We start from the raw sequence: 20,123 nt of genomic DNA on the forward strand, positions 1-20,123 counted from the left end.
GTGAGTTTGTTATTGATGCTTGGAGACTAGGGAAAGGGCAGAGGCAGTGGGCAGGGAGTTGGTGAGTCACCCATGGGATGGCTGGGAGGGGCTCATCCCGTGGATACTGAACTGCAGGCACCCAGTAGGGCTTCAGAACAGGCCTCAGTGGACATCGACTGAGCAAATGAGTGAACAGCTAGCAGATCCAGGCGGAGCACTGTCCTCTTTAGACAAAAGTCCTTGAAATACTTTTCTCATCCTAGCCTGCATCCAAACCTAAGCTGGCCAGTCCTCAGGCCCTGCCTGAGCCCCAGGAGGTGGTATGGTGACTCGGGAAGTCCAGCTCCGTGCAGCGTGCAAGGGGCTTCTTGTCAGACTTTCCCTTTCCCTTTCTAAAAAACCAAAGCAAAAGCAACAGCAACAACAAAAAAACTAAAACAGCAGCAACAATCCAAAGAGAGGCCATTTTTCTGGGGAGATTATTTCAGTGTCTCAGAACAGTTACTGTGAGGAACTAAAATTTGGTCTCTAATCCTGGGATCAACTAGGCCTTCTGCATTGCAGAGGGTTTGTCTGGACCTCTGAGCTTCTCCAGCAGAAAGGGACAGAAGGTAATACATAGAGGCTCTTTGTGGTTGGAGAAATGGGATAATTCTGAGACTCCTGGTTTTCACAGAGAGAACTCCTTCATGTACTGTCCTCTACTTCACTGTGTTCTACTTGTGGAACCACCTTTTATGCATTTCCTGGTGACACACTTTACCCACTTTTTAGATGCCAAATCCAGATTTTGGTATGTCAGGCGATGAACAGCCACCAGTATGGAGCGATGGCATGGTGGCGCGTCCGGCAGCCATCAGTTCAGTTTTGACCGAGTCATCAGACCAGTGTCTGTGCTAGTATTTGAATAATTTATGGCAGTGATTTAATGGTAGTTTTCTTTTCTTTTTTTTAAAGATGACCGGTAAGGGGATCTCAACCCTTGACTTGGTGTTGTCAGCACCACACTCTCCAAAGTGAGCCAACCGGCCATCCCTATATAGGGATCCAAACCCGTAGCCTTGGTGTTATCAGCACTGCACTCTCCCGAGTGAGCTACGGGCCAGCCCTTAATGGTAGTTTTCAAAGGCAGGCAATGCATGTGTGAAAGGGCCACAGGCAGAGGGAGAAGTGGCGGCTGGGACAAGGGGAGCAGTCCAGGGACCCACTGGGAGTGGGAGTCCAGGGCCCCCATTCCCTTTCAGACAGCTGCTCAACTGCTAGGAAAGCCTGCATTTTGAAGAAGAGCTGACTTCTTCCAAAAAAGTTCCAGAACAACAGTTTTATTGCATTTCACCTCTCAGTCTTTTATAAAAATAATGAGAAACAGAGAAAACAAAAGTGTAACACTTCTGATGCCACAAAATGACAGAAAGGAGAGGTCTCATAATATAAAAGTTGGGACAAGGAAGGATTTCACCAAGCGTGCTGCAAGAGACACATTTTAGCTTGTCAGATTTTAGGTAGTCAGAAATGATGTATAAAGGAAAAAAACATATATGTATGGAATGCTGGAAACACATGATTAAAGATGACAGAAGGGGAGGACTTAGGGATTATGGAATGACTATAGTGCTCTGAGAATGGAGCTACTGCTTATAACATTATTTGGCTTTGATACATGTCTTCATGTACAAAGGCGGCTGCCAGAATTATTTTTGCTCATCATAAAAGTAAATCATTGTGAACAATTAATGGTAACACACAAATGTGTGAGGAAGTAAAAAAATATTCACCTGTTACTCCAGCCCTTGGATGACCACTCTTCCAAAAAAAAATCACTGAGTATTTTTCTAGGTTTTAGTTAAAACATTTAGTTGCCTAGCCCCAGCCCCTCTCCCACTCTGGGTCATGCCCCTGAAGCACATCAGCCCCCACCTGTGATGTGGCTGTGGTGTCCCAGCTTAGAGTATTTGTGTGATAGCCTCCAGAGCTGGAGCAGACATAGGGTGCATTTAAGGGAAATCTGACTTTTTGCACTGAAAAAAGGAATTTGAAAAAATCCTCGACAGTTCAGAGTATCTGACAAATTGGCATTCAGTAATTTGATTTTCAGCAAATTGACCAGAGTCCACCAGTGAAGTCCCAGCTCCTTAGCTGAGGGGTGCTGGGCAGGCCTGGAGGTTGTCCTGTCCTCATGTGGGCAGCAGAATTTGGCCAGTAGGATTTCTTCTGGCAGGCCAGGGCCACTGCCATTCCTTGGGAGGAGTCATTCACACTTCTTCTTGTCCACCTGCCTTGGCCTGGCTGGCTCACTGGCTGAGACTCCAGGTTTTTCCTCCTCTGTTGGAGTCCCCCATGCTCTGCTGAGATCACTGGTTTACTGCAGGGATAGAGACTCTTCATCCTCTCATTTGTGCAGTGGGACAAGTGGGGGCACAGGTGGATGTGGCAGGTGCCAGTGGAAGGGGAACTGTCCCATAGCACTGCACTGAGTACTTCTCCATGCAGAGGCAGAAAGGCTGCTGTCTGGGTACTGGGAAGACAACTCTGCCAAGTACATATTCTTCCAACCTAGCAGCTGGTGGACCTCATGAGCCTGACGTGGCTGATGAAATAGCACACGAGACTGGAGCAGGTGGCCATGGCTGTGACTTTCCACACTCATGGCAAGAAAACCCTGGAGATCTCATGCACAGCCTTGGGGAGGCATGCCACTCTTCCTGGAGGCCCTGGTGCTTAACATGGAAGCCCAGGTCCCTCCCCAGTCCCTACTCTGAGGGAAGGTGAGGAGAAGCCAGTGGCATTCTCCCTTACATGAATATAAACACAGGAAAGAGCTTGTTCTTTAGAATCCAAATCTTCTGTAGTCTTTCCTGCCTTCTGCTTGGGTAGCAGTAGAGACATATTCTTTATATTTGTCTGGAGGGAGAGTTGTGGGGGAGGGAGGGTAGCAAGAAGCAAGACAAGAAGCTGCAGAGATGGAGGCCAGGGAAGAAGCCTCCCACGGAAAAGTAGCTGAAGGCCTTTTATCAGGAATGATTTCTTTTACAAGTAGTCAATTTAATCACTTTAAAAAAGCTAATAATTGCATGCAAAATGCACCAAATGATCCTTAGGTAATGGTTTCTTCCTCCCATCTCCCAGGCATCCAGGTCCACTTGCCAGAGAGACCCATTGTTACCAATTTCTTGCATATAAGAAAAACCTTTTAATAACAGGGAAGTCTAAGAGCCAAGTTTAAGTTGTTTGCATTGTTGTGATACAGGCCAGTGCTTTTCAAACTTTAATATGCATATGTATCATCTGGGGTGCTTGTTTAAATGTAGATGCTGATTAAGAAGGTCTAGGGTGGGAGTGGTGCTGAGATTTCGCATTGCCGACAAGCTCCCAGGTGATGCTGACGCTGCTGGTTCAAGAACACCCTGTGAGTAGCAAGGATGTCAACAGTCCATCACTTCACATTTTTAGCAAAATCTGCCATATCACCAAGGCTTCACGTAAGATTATTCACTCAACTAATATTTATTGAACATCATCTTCTTGCCAGGCACTGTCCTAGTTGCTGGGGATTCAGGAGTGAATGAAACTGACAAAAAGCCCTGCCTGTGTGGAGTTTATAAGCTAGTGGGGGAAGATAGCCAGTAAATATAATAAACAAGTCAATTATATAGTATGCCAGAAGAAAATGGTGCTATGAAAAAAAATAGAGCAGGAGAAGGGGAACTGGGAGTTGTAGGGGAAGAGGAGCTGGTGTTACTGAAACTCAGAGGTCCGTTTGCTCACTGCTCAGTGGCCAATAATTGAGAGACAAGTGCTGATGGTGTAAGGAAAGGTAGCCTCCAATCAGGAAACTGGCAGTCTGGGGAAATGGTGGTCTTACGTCTCAAAGACCATCCCCACTTTTTCCAGACTTGCCAAAGGGTTTCTATAGGGACAGGTGGTGTGGGCACTTATTCGTGGTGACCTAAGCAGGGATGTGCAGGCATAATCATAAAATTCCAGATAAACATCAAAGAACTTTTCAGGTAGAAGCTGATTCGTGGTGACCATCCTCCAGGAAGACAAATCACGGATTCAGTTCCTATTAACCTCAAAAAGATCTAGTTAGTAAGTTAGTAAAGAATGGCCACCTGGGTTAATAATTTCTTCTATAATTATTCTGTGTACAATGTGAGCAAAAGTCATTATGTTCTAGCAACCATGTGAACAAGAATCATTGTATTCTAATGTCCAGCTGCAAGCTATGCAATTCGGGTTACAAGAGTAAGGATAAACAACTTTTTTAATTTAGAAGTTTAACAAAATGGAGTCACTTCTGTTCAGCCTGTTACACGGGGTGCAAGTTTAAAAAGGAGATCAGAGAATACCCCATGAGGGGACATCTGAATAAAGATTTGGAGGAAAGGGTATGAACCATGGGATATGTAATGATTTAAAAAAATTATGAATGCAGATAAATTCCTTGAGATGAGAAACAAAGAGAAGACACCTGCCATGATTGTGAGATTCATGTGAAATCAATAGATTAGTAGATGGCAGAATTCAGAGTAAGAGAGGACTCTGAGAAAACGGGCCCTTTAGGATATGGGGAAGGGAACTGGACCTCCACAAGAATAGAGGATGAAGTCTTGATTCAATTGTATTTAAATCTCAAAGGACACGGTGTCTCATCTAACATTTAAATTACATACTATATAAAGATGAATATGACCAGAGTGAGAGTTAAAAAAAATAGCTATTAGGCCAGCCTGTGGCTCACTCGGGAGAGTACGGTGCTGATAACACCAAGGCCGTGGTTTTGGATCCTATATAGTGATGGCAGGTTGGCTCACTGGCTGAGTGTGGTGCTGACAACACCAAGCCTTTAAAAAAAAAAAAAATAGCTATTGCATGGTAGAATTAGGTCACATACATTAATGTGTCAGTTTTGTCTGCGTGAGTTTGCTTACAAGGTGCAACCCACCCAGGCGTTTCCACGAGTCTGGAAAAGGAGGAAGAAGGGAGGAGGATCTATTCAGGACTAGGAATGTACCCTATTGTGAAATCTCTACTAAGGAAGAGTTGCAATTTAAGTACATATTTTTTTGGTGGAAATGTTAGACGCTAAAATGCCACACGAAGCATGGAGGTTTCCAGATTGGCAGACAAGGTAGGCTGCAGTTTGAAAATCTCATTGAACGCCACCGAAAGGAGCATGATGCCAGAAAACACAAGCAAGCTCCTGAGGGCTCTGAGGGAAGGGGTGAATGTGAGTGAAGGGAAACAAGAGAAAGATGGTGAGTACCTGGTGGACCCATCCTGGAAGGGCACACTCCAGATTTGGAGGACAAAAGATGTCTCATTCTCCGCAGCAGCTCCAGCAGCTGGAAACAGCCCAGCCCATTTGCCCTCCCAGGGGAGCAGGGGGCCCACCTAGGAAGAGGCCCAGAACCCCTCCTTTTGACATTCTTCCCCCTGGTTCTAGGAAGTCTAAATGAGATTTACTTTCAGGACCCCCCCCACCCCCCCGCCCCTGCCTTGGCAGAAACATTACTGCACCTGTTGGCTGATGCCTGAAATTCCTTTAGTAGAGGTTTTTCCTTCTGAAGCTGGAAGATGGGAGTTTTAAAATACTAAAGACTGGTTAAGATATTAGGTCATCTGCTGAAGTATAATCTATCAGTCAACAAATATAAATGATTATTGTCAGATCCTGTACCTTTTTGACAAGGCAGAGGGTTAGAGAAAGGGATGGATGACTGAAGGTTGAGGAGGCAGGGAAATGGGGACTTCACAGCCAGTGTTCCGGACAGGGACATTCACAAGGACCAGGCTAATTTACCTTCAACAGCTCTGCGGAGAAACAGTCGCTGTGTGGGGAGGAGTGTCTGTCCTGCACATCTGTGCACTCACCCAGCTTAGCGGGAACTCCGCCACTCAGACATATGATTCACATCAACTGTGTTTTTCATGAGTTCTAGAGACTTTTTTTTTTTTTTTTTAAAGCAAGACTGACATCATTATGAAGGAACTTTTTTCTCATAGGTTCCAACCAAGATACTAGTGGAAAGGGCACCAGCGAAGACCTTCAGAATTAGCCTTTTCCCCCTCCCCTCCTCCAGAGATAGGTGAGTGAGGAGACTTCATGATGGGAAGAAAAGAAATAATGTTTTCTTTTTGTCTGATCATAAATGTAATGATTCTTCATTACAAAAGTTTTGGAAAACAGGAAAAATGAAGAAAATGTAATAAAATTAAAACTCCAACTCAGAATGATTCTTATTTACCTTTGATTTTTTTCCCCTAATCTTTTTTTCCTGAACATTAATATACCTGATTTATTTCAAAGTTTTAGATCGTAGTTTCAGTGGACCATGTTTTTTAATTCTAAAAATGTTTGCTTCAAGTAGAAAATTTGGCTAAAAGAAAAATCAAACAAAACAAAACAAACCAGAAAAAATTCTCTGAGAAGAGTACAAAGTTTTAAAAAGTATTTTCTTCTTTCTGTGTGTTTTGCTGAGTTTACTCTTTGTTTATAGTTTTATATCCCTCTTTTCCTTGCTTGGCCCTATTATCACACATATCATAAGATTCTGCCACGGACTGTCGGAGTTTTAAGAGACAATGCCAGGTGGCTGCTGTATTTGCACATCTGGAGGAAGCCAGATGCCGACGCCTGAGTGACATTGAAACCACGCAGCCTGAGCGCCCTGTTGATGGGATAGACTCAGCCCTTGCTGCAGCCGGTTGAAGGCAGAGCAGATACTTGGCGACCGTGCCTCGGATGAAGAAGTAATGAGTCTGGACATCCAAAATGAACCACAGTTGGGAGCAGCGGGGAGCCATCACGGAGCTGGAAAGTGCTTGTTTCTCAAGAGGTGCAGCAGCCAGAGGGAGTCTGAGATGCGACTCTTGGGGAGGAGGGGCGTCCCTGACATCAGTCAAAAGCCGCTCCAAAGCTGGACGCCCTCTCTCCACATAGCTGTGGTTACCTTAATAGTTTGCAACGTGTGTATTCATTTGGGTTGCCAAGAAGACTTAGCTGAATGGATTGGGCTCAGTAGACTGACATTTTGTGAGGAGAAAGGAGGCAATTGGGGGTGGGAGAGCCCTCTGAGGAGCAAGAAAAGAAGCCTGCTTTGCTTGTGACCCTTTTGGTCGTTTGACCTCCAACTCCTCAGTTTACTCACTTGTGAAAACTTCCCAGACAGGTGGCAAGTCTTGAACTGGCAGCAGCTTTAGTAGAGTGGTTGGAATTGAAGGACTGAAACGTGTTAGGTGTGTGACCTTGGGCAAGTCATTTGCCATATCTGATCTTTGGATACCTGCAAAATGGTGATAATGGTTAACTGCATGATTGTTATAGGGACTTTAGAAAATGTATGTAATGTGCTTGGAATATAGTTGGCACTATAATTGGATCTGATAAGGGGTGTGAGAATCATTAGGGAGGTGTGAAGTGCTCTTCATGCCCATGAAAGGGTGAGGTCATTTGGGGTGGAGGGGACTCAGTGCTCAGGCTTCCTTATGTGACAGGACAAAAATAATTACTGTGGGCACGGCCACAACTTTTCTACCTTTAGCAGCCTGTCAAAGAGAATCCTCTGCAGCCAGCCTAATCCCAATCCTCCTTTCCCACGCCAGAGAGGGAGCATTCTTTCCTGCTGGAAGTGAGGCTAAATCATTCTGCCCAATGAAGTGCTGAGAGAGCCAGGTGCAGGGGTGCAGACTTTAGGCTGGAGGTGCTGGGTGCGGGGGAGGAGGGTGCAGAAGTGTAGTGGGTGAGAGGGGAGTGGATGTGAGAGCAAGGACCTGCTGACGTGTTCCTGTGGCCTGTGTTAATGGGTCTCCTTTAATATTTTTCAAGAGGTGAATAAAAATGGAATTCCTTTTTTGTGGTAAAATATATATAACATAAAATTTACCTTTTTAACCATATATAGGTGTATAAATCAGTGGCATTAAGTACATTCACAATGTTGTGCAACCATCACCACTACCCATGTCCAGAACTTTTTCATCATCCCAAACAGAAACTCCGTACTCATTAAATAAGAACTTCTCACCCCATCCCCACCCCCAGCCCCAGTAGCCTCCATTCTACTTTCTGTCTCTACAAATTTGCTTGTTCTATATTCAAGGCACCTTATATAAGTCAAATCATACAATATTTGCCTTTTGTGTTGGGCTTATTTCACTCAGCACAATGTTATCAATGTTCATCCATGGAGTAGTGTGTATCTAGTAGTATTGGAATTTAATTCCTTTTCAAGGTTGAATAATATTTCATTATACGAGTATGTATATGCCACGTTTTGTTTATCCATTCATCTGTTGATGAACATTTGGGTGGTTTCCACCTTTTGGCTATTGTGAATAATGTTGCTATGAACATTGATGTATAGTATCTGTGTGAGTCTCAGCTTTCAATTCTTTGGGTGTTTATCTAGAAGTGGAATTGCTGGATCATATGGTAATTCTGTGTTTAACTTTGGAATTCCTCTTTAAGTGCTTTGGCTGTCAAACTGCATCTTTCGTCCTTACTATGTTTCTCAAATCCTTTCATTTTGTTATTGTTCCTCCACCCCTCCCCCTTTATTTCACGCTGTTGATTTGTTGGAGAAAGGATTATTTGTCTCTAGAGAATAATCCACAGTCTTGATTTATTTGTTGCCTACTTGTAGTGCCTCATAATTTGTTCCTCCATCCCTCATATTTCATGTAAAGTGAGAGTTAGATATAGCCTTTATTGGATTCTGGTTCAAGTTTTAGGGGTGCTCTGTATTTCCCCTTGGATCATATCAGGAGGCAAAAATGTACTTCTTAAACATGAACATAAATTTACTCTGAAAATGAACCACTCAGGTATGTGAGCTAAAGCCTCTTTATCTTGTGATATGCATTCTTAATTTCATCCATAATGCTCTGGGGTATGTACTGTCATTTCCACTTTATAGACAAGGAAACTGAGGCTTAGGGAGATTAGGTAAGGTGTGCAAATGTTAGTAAGTGGCTGAGCGAGGATTCAGATGCAGATCTGACTCATGGAACATGGATTCTAGGATCATTTCAGCTCCAAGGGTGGGGGTCAGCCTGTCCAAGGGTCCACAGACTCAGTGTCCAAGATCTAGGCCCCCTTGAGGAAGGATTCATCTAGTCCTCATCCAGTTCATGGCATTCTCTAGCTAGTCGTAGCTGTTTCATTGCAGGTTTTTGAGAGGTCTGCAAGGTACAGATTGTATAGAGGAGCAGTTCTGGCCTGGGAGCTTTTCCAAATACCCTATGTCCTGTTCCTAAAGCACAGTGTCTGGGGATGGGGTCCTAGCAGCAACAGTTTTAGGAAGCTCCCCCCCCTGAGGATTCCGGTGCAGGTGAGGGATGAGGACAAAGGTGGGCCTTAGAGGCACGGGCAGAAGATGTGACTGGCCTTGCCTCGGTGCAGAGCTCGCCCTCAGAGCAGCCAGCCAGGGAAGGGTGTAGTGACTTTGGTATACCTTGGTTAAGAGCCATGGTCATAATCTCTTATCTGTGCTCATGAAAAGTAAGACTGTTCTGCGATGGTACCAAAGTCTCAGGAGTCCCCCACAGAAGTCTGCTAAACCCCAGACACTTGTGCATTCTGGGCAAGTTTACTTGTTTGTCCCCGCCGTGTGCTGGGTCAATTGCCATCAGCTGCCAAAAGGTAAGGCCAAAGCCTTTCCCCTTATTGTGTTTCTCTAGGTATTCTAGGGTCAAGAGAATGGAGATAGAAATTTAAATTAGAGCCGCCCCCTGAACTAATTGGTGTCCCTCTTCTCAGTTACTGCTTTCACCAGCTCTGTCATCCATTATCTCCCAATTCCCCACCATGGGCCTAAGTCCCAGCTGCTTGCTGGTCATTTCTCACTACCTCCTGCACCTCTGCCAAACATCTCACCCAGAGCCTTGTCTGGAGATGACCAAGATGCACAGATGTTGGCCTGCCCTCATTCTCGGTCCTTGGGTCATGGGGCATTCTTCACTCTTTTGTCAATACTCAGAGCTTCTTGTCACCTATCCCCAGATTTCTGGGGCTCACATTCCTCCTATTTCAGTTCAGATTTTTCGGGGGAAGTGGATGTATGTGTCCCACAGCAGAGCTGCTTGAGTTCCTAATTGTGATCCCCCCACATTGCCCCCCAGGTTTTACTCTGCAGCCTTCTGGGATGAGGCATGCCTCCTTCTCTTCAGTCATCACCATCATGGCCATTTATTGAATGTTTATCATGAATTGATAAGAGCCTAACACACATGTGGTCCTCAAACAACCACAGGAGGTTGTGAGCATTGTCATTCCATTCCTATTTTGCAGATGAGGAAAACAAGGCACATAGAAGTAATTTTCCACAGTAATGTAGCTGCGTAGGTTCCTCATGATATACCACTCCCTGGCCCCTTTAACCTCAGATCTTTGCATTCCAGGAAGGAGGTGAGTTTGAAGGATTCAGGAACAGCCTCACAGGCCTCTTGGGCCACCTGGATCCCACTGCTGCCCCGACCTTCACGCCGTGGTGTCGAGTCCGGCCCACTTCCTCATTATGCTGATTCCCTTCTTGGGATCCCAGTTAGCGCTCACGTTATGGCCTTCCCCTTGGCCTCTTTGGCCCCCCATCCTCCACCCCCACCCAACAGTGATGTCTGTACATGGGCGAGCCTCAAATGCAGTTAGGGTTCAAGTTATCTTCCATGGGATACAAAGCATATCATTTCATGTCTCTAAACGTTTTGTGACAACTTAGTTGGCACAAGGGTGCCCACAAGGTGGTGACACTCAACTCCACAAGCCACAGTGTGTGTAATGTTAACAACCTTGATCCGTAAGTGTCAGGATTCTTGCTGCTGTTTTTGTTTACAGTTTTTGCTATATCACATATCAAATATTTTGTACTTGCGTAATAAAGTAAAATAAATGTAATCTGGGAAAAAATTTAAAAACGTAGTTTAGTTTTCTTCTTTGTAAGAGGGTACTTCAAAAAGTTCGTGGAAAAATAGAATTAAAAGATAGTACGAATCTTTCCGCAAACTTTTTGAAGTATCCTCTTACAAAGAAGAAAACTAAAACCACCTATAATTTTAATACCCAGAAATAACTATTGTTAAGATTTTGGTGTAACTATCTAGACTTTTTCCTATGCTGTTATAGATACATGATTGCATCTTGCTCTTTCGGTCATATATAGCAGAAGTCATCCCTAGTAAGCTTAAATAAAAAGGAAAACGTGTTGGGGGGTGGAGAGCATTTGCAGAATGTCGGGCCCTTGGCCTTGTGCAGCGGGAGCCAGGAGTCAGGAAGCTGTCTGGAGCCAGGCCTGCTGTCTGCTCCGAGAAAACTGAGGTGAATGGACCTGTTGACACTCATCTCGCTTCCCCAGCCCTGCCCCCTTCTTCTGGTGCCTTTGGGGACTCCTTTCCCAGTCTGTGTGGTATTGGGGGACTGTCAGTCACAGTTTCTACCCCCCATCCCCAGATGCACACACACACACACCGGGGGAGGAGGGTGCATGGGTCAGCATTTTTGGGCTCACCTGTTAACTCAGGGCTGGAGTGTGGCCCAGGCAGCATTAATCAGCCTTCCGTGGGACAGATCCATGTACATGAGGGGGGGGAATTCTCATGTCCCTGGGGTTATTATTAAGCTGGAGGAGATGAAGTCTGGCACTTCTAAAAGCCTTTATACTTATGATGGGGAAAGAACTAGATCCAAGTAGAGTCAAGAGGTGGAGAGTGGGACAAGCTCTGTTGCACAGGGACGGTGGGCCCGAAGCAATACAACTCTTTTACTTAGCAGTTGTTGAGCTCAAATCGTCCCTTTTTGTTCAAGCTGGTTTGATCTGAGTTTCTGACACTTGATTCTGAACGGATGACCTGGCCAATACCATTATCTCGGCTAATCTACTACAGTTCCCTCTTTTGGACACAGGTCTTTGCTGCTTTTCCAAGTACAGAATGGTATGCCCACAGCCTGATGGTTTACACTTAGTCCCGGCCATGCTCAGAGACTTCCTAGCTGTGTTTGAGCCCCAAATCCCTGGAGGGGGAATTTGGCCAGAGAATGGAGCCATACAGGAAAATGATGGCTGCCAGAGGCCCACCTCTGTGGGAATGTGGGTATTTAGGTGGGAGAGGGGTTCACAGAGAGAGGACCATTGTGAACCAGGCAGGTACACTGGAGGTATTTCCTAGGGGTCAAGGTGTATTTATGCAATGGGTACATTTTCATATGGGTAGCTGCCACCGATACCTTGGTCTCTCTTGCCCTGAAGATGCCAGGACCTGTTTGTCACTAAGGGCCCTCTGCCTCCTGCTCTGGGCCTTTCTGCTCCTTTCCTGGGCTCCCCCTCCCCACCCTTCACTCCAATCAAGGCCCTGCCTGGGGTAGACTTTGCATTCTGGGTTCCTATCATCTAGTAAGAGAGACTCGACATGTGCATGAAATCCCAGTGACACTAAGCAGAGTGTGAGGACATGTGGGGCCAGTGGAGATCAGGGAGGGAGCCATACTCCTGGCTGGGGGAGTCAGGGCAGACCTTACAGAGGAAGTGGCTCCTGAGCTGAGCTTTGGAGGATCCCTAAGCTTAGACATTGCAAATGGAGGGAAGGGCCCAGGGCTCTGGGGTGGAAAATTGCAAGACAAGAGTGTGGACTTAGTGGGGCTGGAAAGGAGTATGGAGTAAGAGGATAAGGCTGGACAGGTAGGCCTGGGCAGCCTGGGAGGGCCCTGAATGTCACATATGTTTGCAGCAGGAGAACCAAGGGCCCCCGAAGCTCAGGGCTGAGAGGATGGCTTGCAGGTAAACTGTCTCCTTGGGCCAGCACCACCCTTAGATGTGGGCAAGCAGGTTCCTCAGAGGGCCCAGTGCTTTGGAGTGCCTTTCTCAGAATGTTGTAAACTCTCCTTCAATGTCTTGGACAGACTGGGCTGCGTGTCCTGAGCCTGGACTGCAACTGTGTGGGTAATGGTCTCCAGAAGCCCATTCCTCAAAAATTTCTCCGATGACAAAGACCAGCCAGAGCTGCCCTCCTGGCAGATTGCTGCATCAAGATCAGGACCCGTGTGAACCTGGGCCCTGTTACTCTCCTTTGGGGTGTTGTCTGACTCTCTACTCTGAAGTGGAGTGAAACAGGTGCCCTGAGGAGCTCTGGGACTCATGTCTACAATGTAGTCCTGGGGTCTGAGCATGGACCCCACCTCCTGGAGGGCAGCCTGGTGAGTGGATTGCTTCTGCTGGCCAGCGCAGTGTTTCTTTTGTGGGATCACGTGAGCTGGGTCACCTCTGTCAGACACAAGTTTAAGGCTCTGGGCTACAGATGGTCCATTGCTAACTGTAGTGGATTGAATTACGTCCCCCCAAGACTCATTGAAGCTTGAATCGTATCCCCAGAAACTTACACCCCACTATGCCTGTTAACAGGGCGGGAAATCCTATTATGGTAATTGAAAGGTGGAGCCTTGAAGAGGTGATTGGATTGTAGCACTGTTCAGTAGTGAATGGATTAAAAATGGTGGTCAGGGCTGTGGTTCTGAGGGCTTTAAAAGAAGAGAGAAGAGAGTCTGTCTCTCTCTCTGTTCTCTCTGTTTCCACCATCTTGCAATGTGAAATCCCTGGGTCACTGTTGCTACCCCCAGATGGACTTTGGACTTCCCAGCCTCAGAAACTGTAAACAATAAATTTTGTTTTCTTTATAAATCACCGAGTTCCATGTATTCTGTTATAAGCAACACAAGCGGACTAATACACCAACTCTTGGTCTTGACCGTGTGTGTGTCCCTATGTCAGCTCTTGCCCATTGGTGTTGTCTTGGGTCTACAACACCCATAAGTGGTGGGGGTGGCAGCAAGTGTACCCTGTGAGTCCTCCACACCCTGCCAATGGCACTGGGGCAGTCAACTCTGCCCCTCTGTGGTCTCCACACCAACGTGCTGGGCAGTCCTCTAGGGTGGCACACCTATCTTCTCCAAGGGCTCTCAGCACTGGCTCCACAACCCCAAGGGGCCTTTCCCACAGATGTCCTTACTTGCCTTGACAGTTCTGCTGAGCATGAACAAGACCGTTCTTCTCACTCTGTCCATGGGACCCGTCACTGACCCCTTCTGCTGGTGTTGTGTGGAAGACTGAGGTGCAGTTCACAGAGAAAGAGATCACATTCGAGGCATTCAGTAATTGTGACATAAAGAGCTCTAGAAAATTCATGGTTGGACAACGTGCTGTTCTATGTTTACACTACAAAATTCCATGTGATAAATCTAACATAATCTGAAAACAAATTAATCACGAAGGCTGTTTTGCAACCTCTGGGTTAGTCTTGCATTTGTGATCATTATCAAGGAAGCACAGTCACAACCTTGGAGAGAATCACTGGAAGCCAGTACTCATGGGCTGCACTATGGATGACACAGCGTCCTGAATAAAGATGGAACCAGCATTAAATAAATGGTACTAAGGCATTGCAGAGGCAAAAATCTATATTGTTTTGGTATAAATTGGTTCTGAAGAGCCTTGTAATAACAGTCTTGCCACCTGAGATTTATGAAGTTAGTTAGGAATGACAAATTTGACCATAAAAAACCTGAAGAGATGGTTCCTTGACTGAGCAGAAAGAGATGGTGCCTGTACACTGTGGAGAGTCTTCATGTGCACCGACTGGATGATAAACAAATACGTAAGTATCTCTTCAATCTATCAGTAAATTTCACATGGACCCATGACTTTTGTAATACATTATAAAATCAAATTGTTTATATTGACAGGGACTCCACAAAATATATTTGCCCAGGGCTTGCATACCCTAGGGGTAGTCTTGCCTTGAGCAGGGCTTGAGAAACCACAGGCCCGTACCCCTCACCCCTTTGGTCAACCCCATCCATCCTGGCCTTGAGGAAATGGTCCTGTACCTGTGTGCCTGCCTGGCTCCATGCACCAGGGGGATTTGAAGGAGAAGAGAGGTGTAAGGGCATGGAGACCTGGAGTCGGGGAGGAAAAGGTCACAAGTCAGGAGGAAGAGCAGATTGGTGGGAAAAGGCATGTGGGTCAGTCTCTGTTGAGACAAGGTGAACAGCCCTAGCCAGATGCTTGAGCCATAAAGCAGGGCATTGTCCTGGGCTCCTCCCATCCCTCAGCCCCCACAGTCGATTAGTCACCATGTCCAGCCAGTTCTGCCTTCCTATGGAGCTAGTATTAGTCAGGGTTCTCCAGAGAAACAAGAGCCAATAGGAGATACATACAGGCATGCATGCATACATACATGCATACATATTATCATGTATTATGGGAATCGGCTTATCATGAGAATTGGCTCACATGATTATGGAGGCTGAGAAATCCCACCATCTGCTGTGTAGAAGTGGAGACCCAGGAAAGCTGTTGGCGTAATCCAGTCTGAGTCCAAAGGCCCAAGAACCAGGAGCTCTGATGTCTGAGGGCAGGAAAAGATGTCCTAACTCAAGAAGAGAGAAAGAATTAGCCCTTCTTCACCTTTTTGTTCTATTTGGGCACTCAAAGGATTGGACAGTGCCCACCCACGTTGATGAGCATGGATCCTCTTTACTCAGTAGACTGATGCAAATGTTAATCTTCATCTCTCCTGCAAGCACCCTCACAGACACACCCAGAAATAATGTTTTACCAGCTATCTGGGCCTCCCTTAGCACAGTCAAGTTGACCCATAAAGTTCATCATCACAGAGCCGTTCTGACTCTCCTCTTTATTCCACTGCCCCTGCCTCAGATGGGGTGTCACTGTCTCTCTCCTGGACCACCGCAATAGCTTCCTCACCACTCTTTCTCTGCTCTCCCCCCCCTCCCCATCTCCTTTAGTCACTTTTCTTCTTCTAATTTGCTATTAATTTTTATGAAAGCTTTACATGCATCTAGTTTAAAGAGTGAAATAACTCAAGAAGACTTTACCAGAAATGGTAGCCTCTGCTCATCCTTCCTCTCCACCTTCCCTCTCCCCCATTTTCTTCTTCCTAGAGGCAACCACTTTTCATTCACAGAGCTGATTGCTTTCCTATTTGTGTGTGTGTGTGTCTGTGTGCGTGCGTGTGTGTGTGTATTGGGGGAGGGTGCTTTATTGCAAGTTTTGCTGCAGGATGGTCTGGGCTGGGCCAGGCTGCTTGATGGGGAGTGTGGATATGAGCATTTAGGGCTTTCTTCTTGGGCTGGGCAGATTCCTGCAGATGGCTCTTCCAGCCCTGACTGGGGATAGAAACCTGTCTGCCAGTGTTGGGGAGGAGACAAGGGAAGAGGCTGGGGAGGCGCAGGTCTCAGTATCCAACTTGTAACTCCCCGTTTGATCCCATTTTCAGTGTGGTGCCTCCGCCCTCACGCTGCTCGATGTGCTAGTTCAGAGAAACCTCGATTTTACCCTTTCAGAAGAAAAGCACCTCTAGTCTCAGTCAGAACGGGGCGGGGGCGAGAGGAATCAATCCTCAATCCTCCTGTTTTTGGCTCTAGCTTCACCAACCTCCTCTTCCTCCCTTTCTGAGGTACCAGGAGCCACCAATTCTTGAGCCGTTTGTTGATTCTGGGGCATAAATAGAACTTGTTTTTTTTTTTTTTTTTTTTTTTTTCCTACTTCCCTTGAGGTTCAGTATTGAGCTTTTTTGATTCTGCTACATTGGTTGCTATTTGTTTAGCTGCTTTCCAGCTTCTGAAATGTTGCTATTGATGCCTCTTTTGTTCTCTTTTTCCTTATGGGTTTTTAATCTTAAAAAAAGAAAACATTTCAGGAAGAAGTAGAGGCGAGTGCATGTGCATGTGCCTGACCCACCACCCCTGAGCTACCAGAGCAATTGTTCTAACGTTTAAATCTAATTATGTCTCCCTCCTGTTTGAAATGCTTCCACGCCTCCTCATAGGCAGCAGGATAAAAAATAGAAATCTTGTGTATGGCATTTTTGATTTCTGCCCCAAAGCAGGGTTTACTCCCCTCACAGACTAGACTGTATGTGATTCCATTAATTTTAATGAAACAGAAATTTCAGGACACCTAGAGACAGAAAGAATCAAAACTTTACTTTTGTTCTCTATTAAATGCCAATGCCAAAACAGTGCTTAGCTGTCACCTGCATCACTTTTAGCTCTTTTTCACTGGGAAACTTTAATTGCTAAGCAGTCAGGAGCCCTGAAATGGCTAGGGTTGGGGTTGGGGCTCAATGATGGGAGTGTGTGTGTGTGCGTGTGTGTGCGTGTGCGTGTGCGTGTGCGTGTGTTCACACCTGCAGCCCACAGCCTTGAGCCTCTGCAGGGAATTTCCAGTTTATGCTGCCAGCAACTACAAGGCGGACTCTTTTTTGTATTCTTTCTGGGGCATAAATTGCAGCTGGTGATGACATTTGTTCAGTCTCACTCACTGCTACATCACATTGGACCACACAAATGCTTGGCCAAAGTAATCCTATTAGACCTAAACCAGAGGGACAGGCTTTTCCCTGAATGGATGAGGGAGATGTGCATCCACAGGGTGAGCTGGTAGGATCACCCAAAAGGTGGGGGAATTGGCATCTATTTTCTCTTCTCCCTTAGTGATAACATGAAGGAATCCTCAAGAACAAGCGAAGTTCCTTTTGGTAGACCTTGCTTAAAAAAAGGATGAATTGATTTACATATTCTATCACCTTATCAAAGAACGGCAGCATGGGTGGCTTTAACAGAGCATGAGGACCCATGTTGATTTTGCTGAGAATCTAGGATAAAAGACTATGAAATCTCTTCACTGTGTGTTTCCTGTATACACGTCCCTCTTCTCCAAAACAAATCACATTGGTTTTCTCTTCCAACCATATAGACCTACCCATACCTGCCAGCAATGGCCTGTTTTCTCTTACAGGAAGTTCTCATGGTCTGTTGCCTCTGCCTGGTTACCTATCTGCCTCGTCTACTGCAGCGAGGTTGGCCTATTTGCTGTTTTCAAACACGCCAGCCATGTTTCCTCCTCCAGGCCTTTGCATTGGCTGTTCTACTTGCCCGGAATGTACTTCGCCCATGTCTCCACATGGCTTCCCCTCATTTCATTCAGTCTCCACTCAAATCCTACCTCCAGGTCATCACTGTCAATGCTCTCCACCCAAAGACCACCGGGAACCCACCCGTTGTGGGGCACATTGGGTTTGTTGCCTGTTGCAGTGAAGGGTAACACCCACAGTGGGGCACCGTGGGCGTCTCAGTATGGGGGTGTCAGAGAGGACTTATAGGTTTTGGGCTTGTTTTTGTCTAGATCCATCACAGCCACAGAGTGGCCTTGTCTGATGTTGATGTTCTGTGAAATTGTTTATGTTCAATGGGAGAGCACCATGGCTTCACTGTGAGGGCCAGGCCAAGACCTGGACGGCAGAAACTAACAGCAACTGGAGGGTTCGAATGAACATGGATTGAATGAATTGATGAAATCCGTCCTCCTGGTAAATTCCTACTCCACATTCAAGTGTGCCCAGGCAGAAGCCCCTCTTCTGGGAAGGCTCCCTGACTATCCCAGGTAGACCTAGACCTGTGCTCCTACTGCAGTCTTCACAGACTCTCATTAAAGCAGTTATAAAGAGTCGTGTCAGGAGGGCCTGCTCTCAGTCTCCTCACTGTGCCGTGAATGCCTTAAGGGCAGAGACAAGAACTTTCCCTTAGAATCCCTAGTGCTAAACACAGAGAAGGTGCCTAATAACTTTAGCATGACTGACAGACCAGCTGAAAGCCCAGCTCAACTGTGCTTGAATTGTGCCTCTGGCAGGGGCTCCAGAGTGCAGCCTGCGTTCTCTGAGAGTACGGGGCCTGCAGGTCACTGGGTGGGAAAGAGTTAAACAGAAGAAGACCAGGTACCAGCAGCCACAGGCTATGTTTGTGAGTTTGTAACTGTCAGGGGAAACTTTAGGTCTGCACACTCTGGCCCCCATGTGAGACCTCTGCAGTGTCGATTCCATCTGAGCCTGCCTTCTCCTGCTGTCCAAAAAAAATCCCCCATCTCTGCTGTCCAAGGCCCAGAGGAGGCTGATGGAAGCCTGCAGTTTCCAGGAATGAGATAGAAAGGGGCAATAAGAGCCCAAGCACCTCCAAAACAGGGGCCATGTATAGGGGAGATAGAAGAGCTATCTGATTATCTGGTTCTATTCTCGCAGCAACCCATTAAGGTATGTACAGTTATTATGCTTAATTTACATAATTAAGGCACAGAGAGGTTAAGTAACTTGCCCAGAGACACACAACTAATGAGTGACGGAGGTCGGATTCAGACCCAGATCTATCTAGCCCCAAACCCAAGTTCCGGAACCCTACACAGACTGCCCTCCCACAGTCCTCTGTGTGGCCTTGAGGCAGGTTTGGACATTTGAGTTAAAGAACCCATTGAAAGAACTCTCTGGACCAAGTGGCCCCTAGAGTCAATGTTCTGAGGCTCAGCAGGGCCAGGCAGGAACTACCTTCACAGAACAGGCCTGAGTGGGGCGGGGTTTGTTCTGGCACAGCAGGGCAGACAGTAGAGAGAATTCCAGCCTGGGCCCTGTGTAAGTGGAACCTATGGCTGCCTGTGCCATTTCCACAGGTCCTAGAGCTGGGGGATTGGGTGTACAAGTATGTGTAAAACCTTAACTCCTTGTTGGCCACTTCTCTGGCTGAGGGCACTGCAGCTTCCTCTTGTGGCCACCAGGGGGAGGTGCTCCCCTGGGAACTGTTTGCGGAGGAGCCTCACCCTTCCAGCTGCTCTCAGTGGCACCTGCGGTCCCAGGGCCACTCCCCGCTGTTATCCTCAGGCCCAGCTCTGCTCTGAGGAGAGAGGAGAGTTTGCTGATGAGGCTTCATCTGCATTCTGTGGCCTCCCCTTTCAAAGAGGAACTTGCAGAATGTGTGCATGTGCGTGCGTGTGTGCACAAGTGTGTGTGTGAGACTTGGGGACACATGGACTCCACATTCATTACCCAGAGAGGAAACATATTCCATCACGAGCCGCTGGCCCTCAGATAACATCCATAGTAAATCCCATGCATGAAAGCCTACTGAATTTTTATGAAATGTTTGCTCCTCCTTTACGTTTAATAAAAGGAGACATAGGACTTCTCTACAGGTATGGTGGCAACCACACAGTTCAGTCCTTGACTTCCAGTTGAGATGGTGTAGTGAGTTCATGTTGTGGCCTACTCCCTCTGTTCCAAACACATAGCAATAATAAGTAAAACAGAAA

The sequence above is a fragment of the Cynocephalus volans genome, chromosome 1 (assembly GCF_027409185.1).
Source record: "Cynocephalus volans isolate mCynVol1 chromosome 1, mCynVol1.pri, whole genome shotgun sequence".
Classification (NCBI taxonomy): Eukaryota; Metazoa; Chordata; class Mammalia; order Dermoptera; family Cynocephalidae; genus Cynocephalus; species Cynocephalus volans.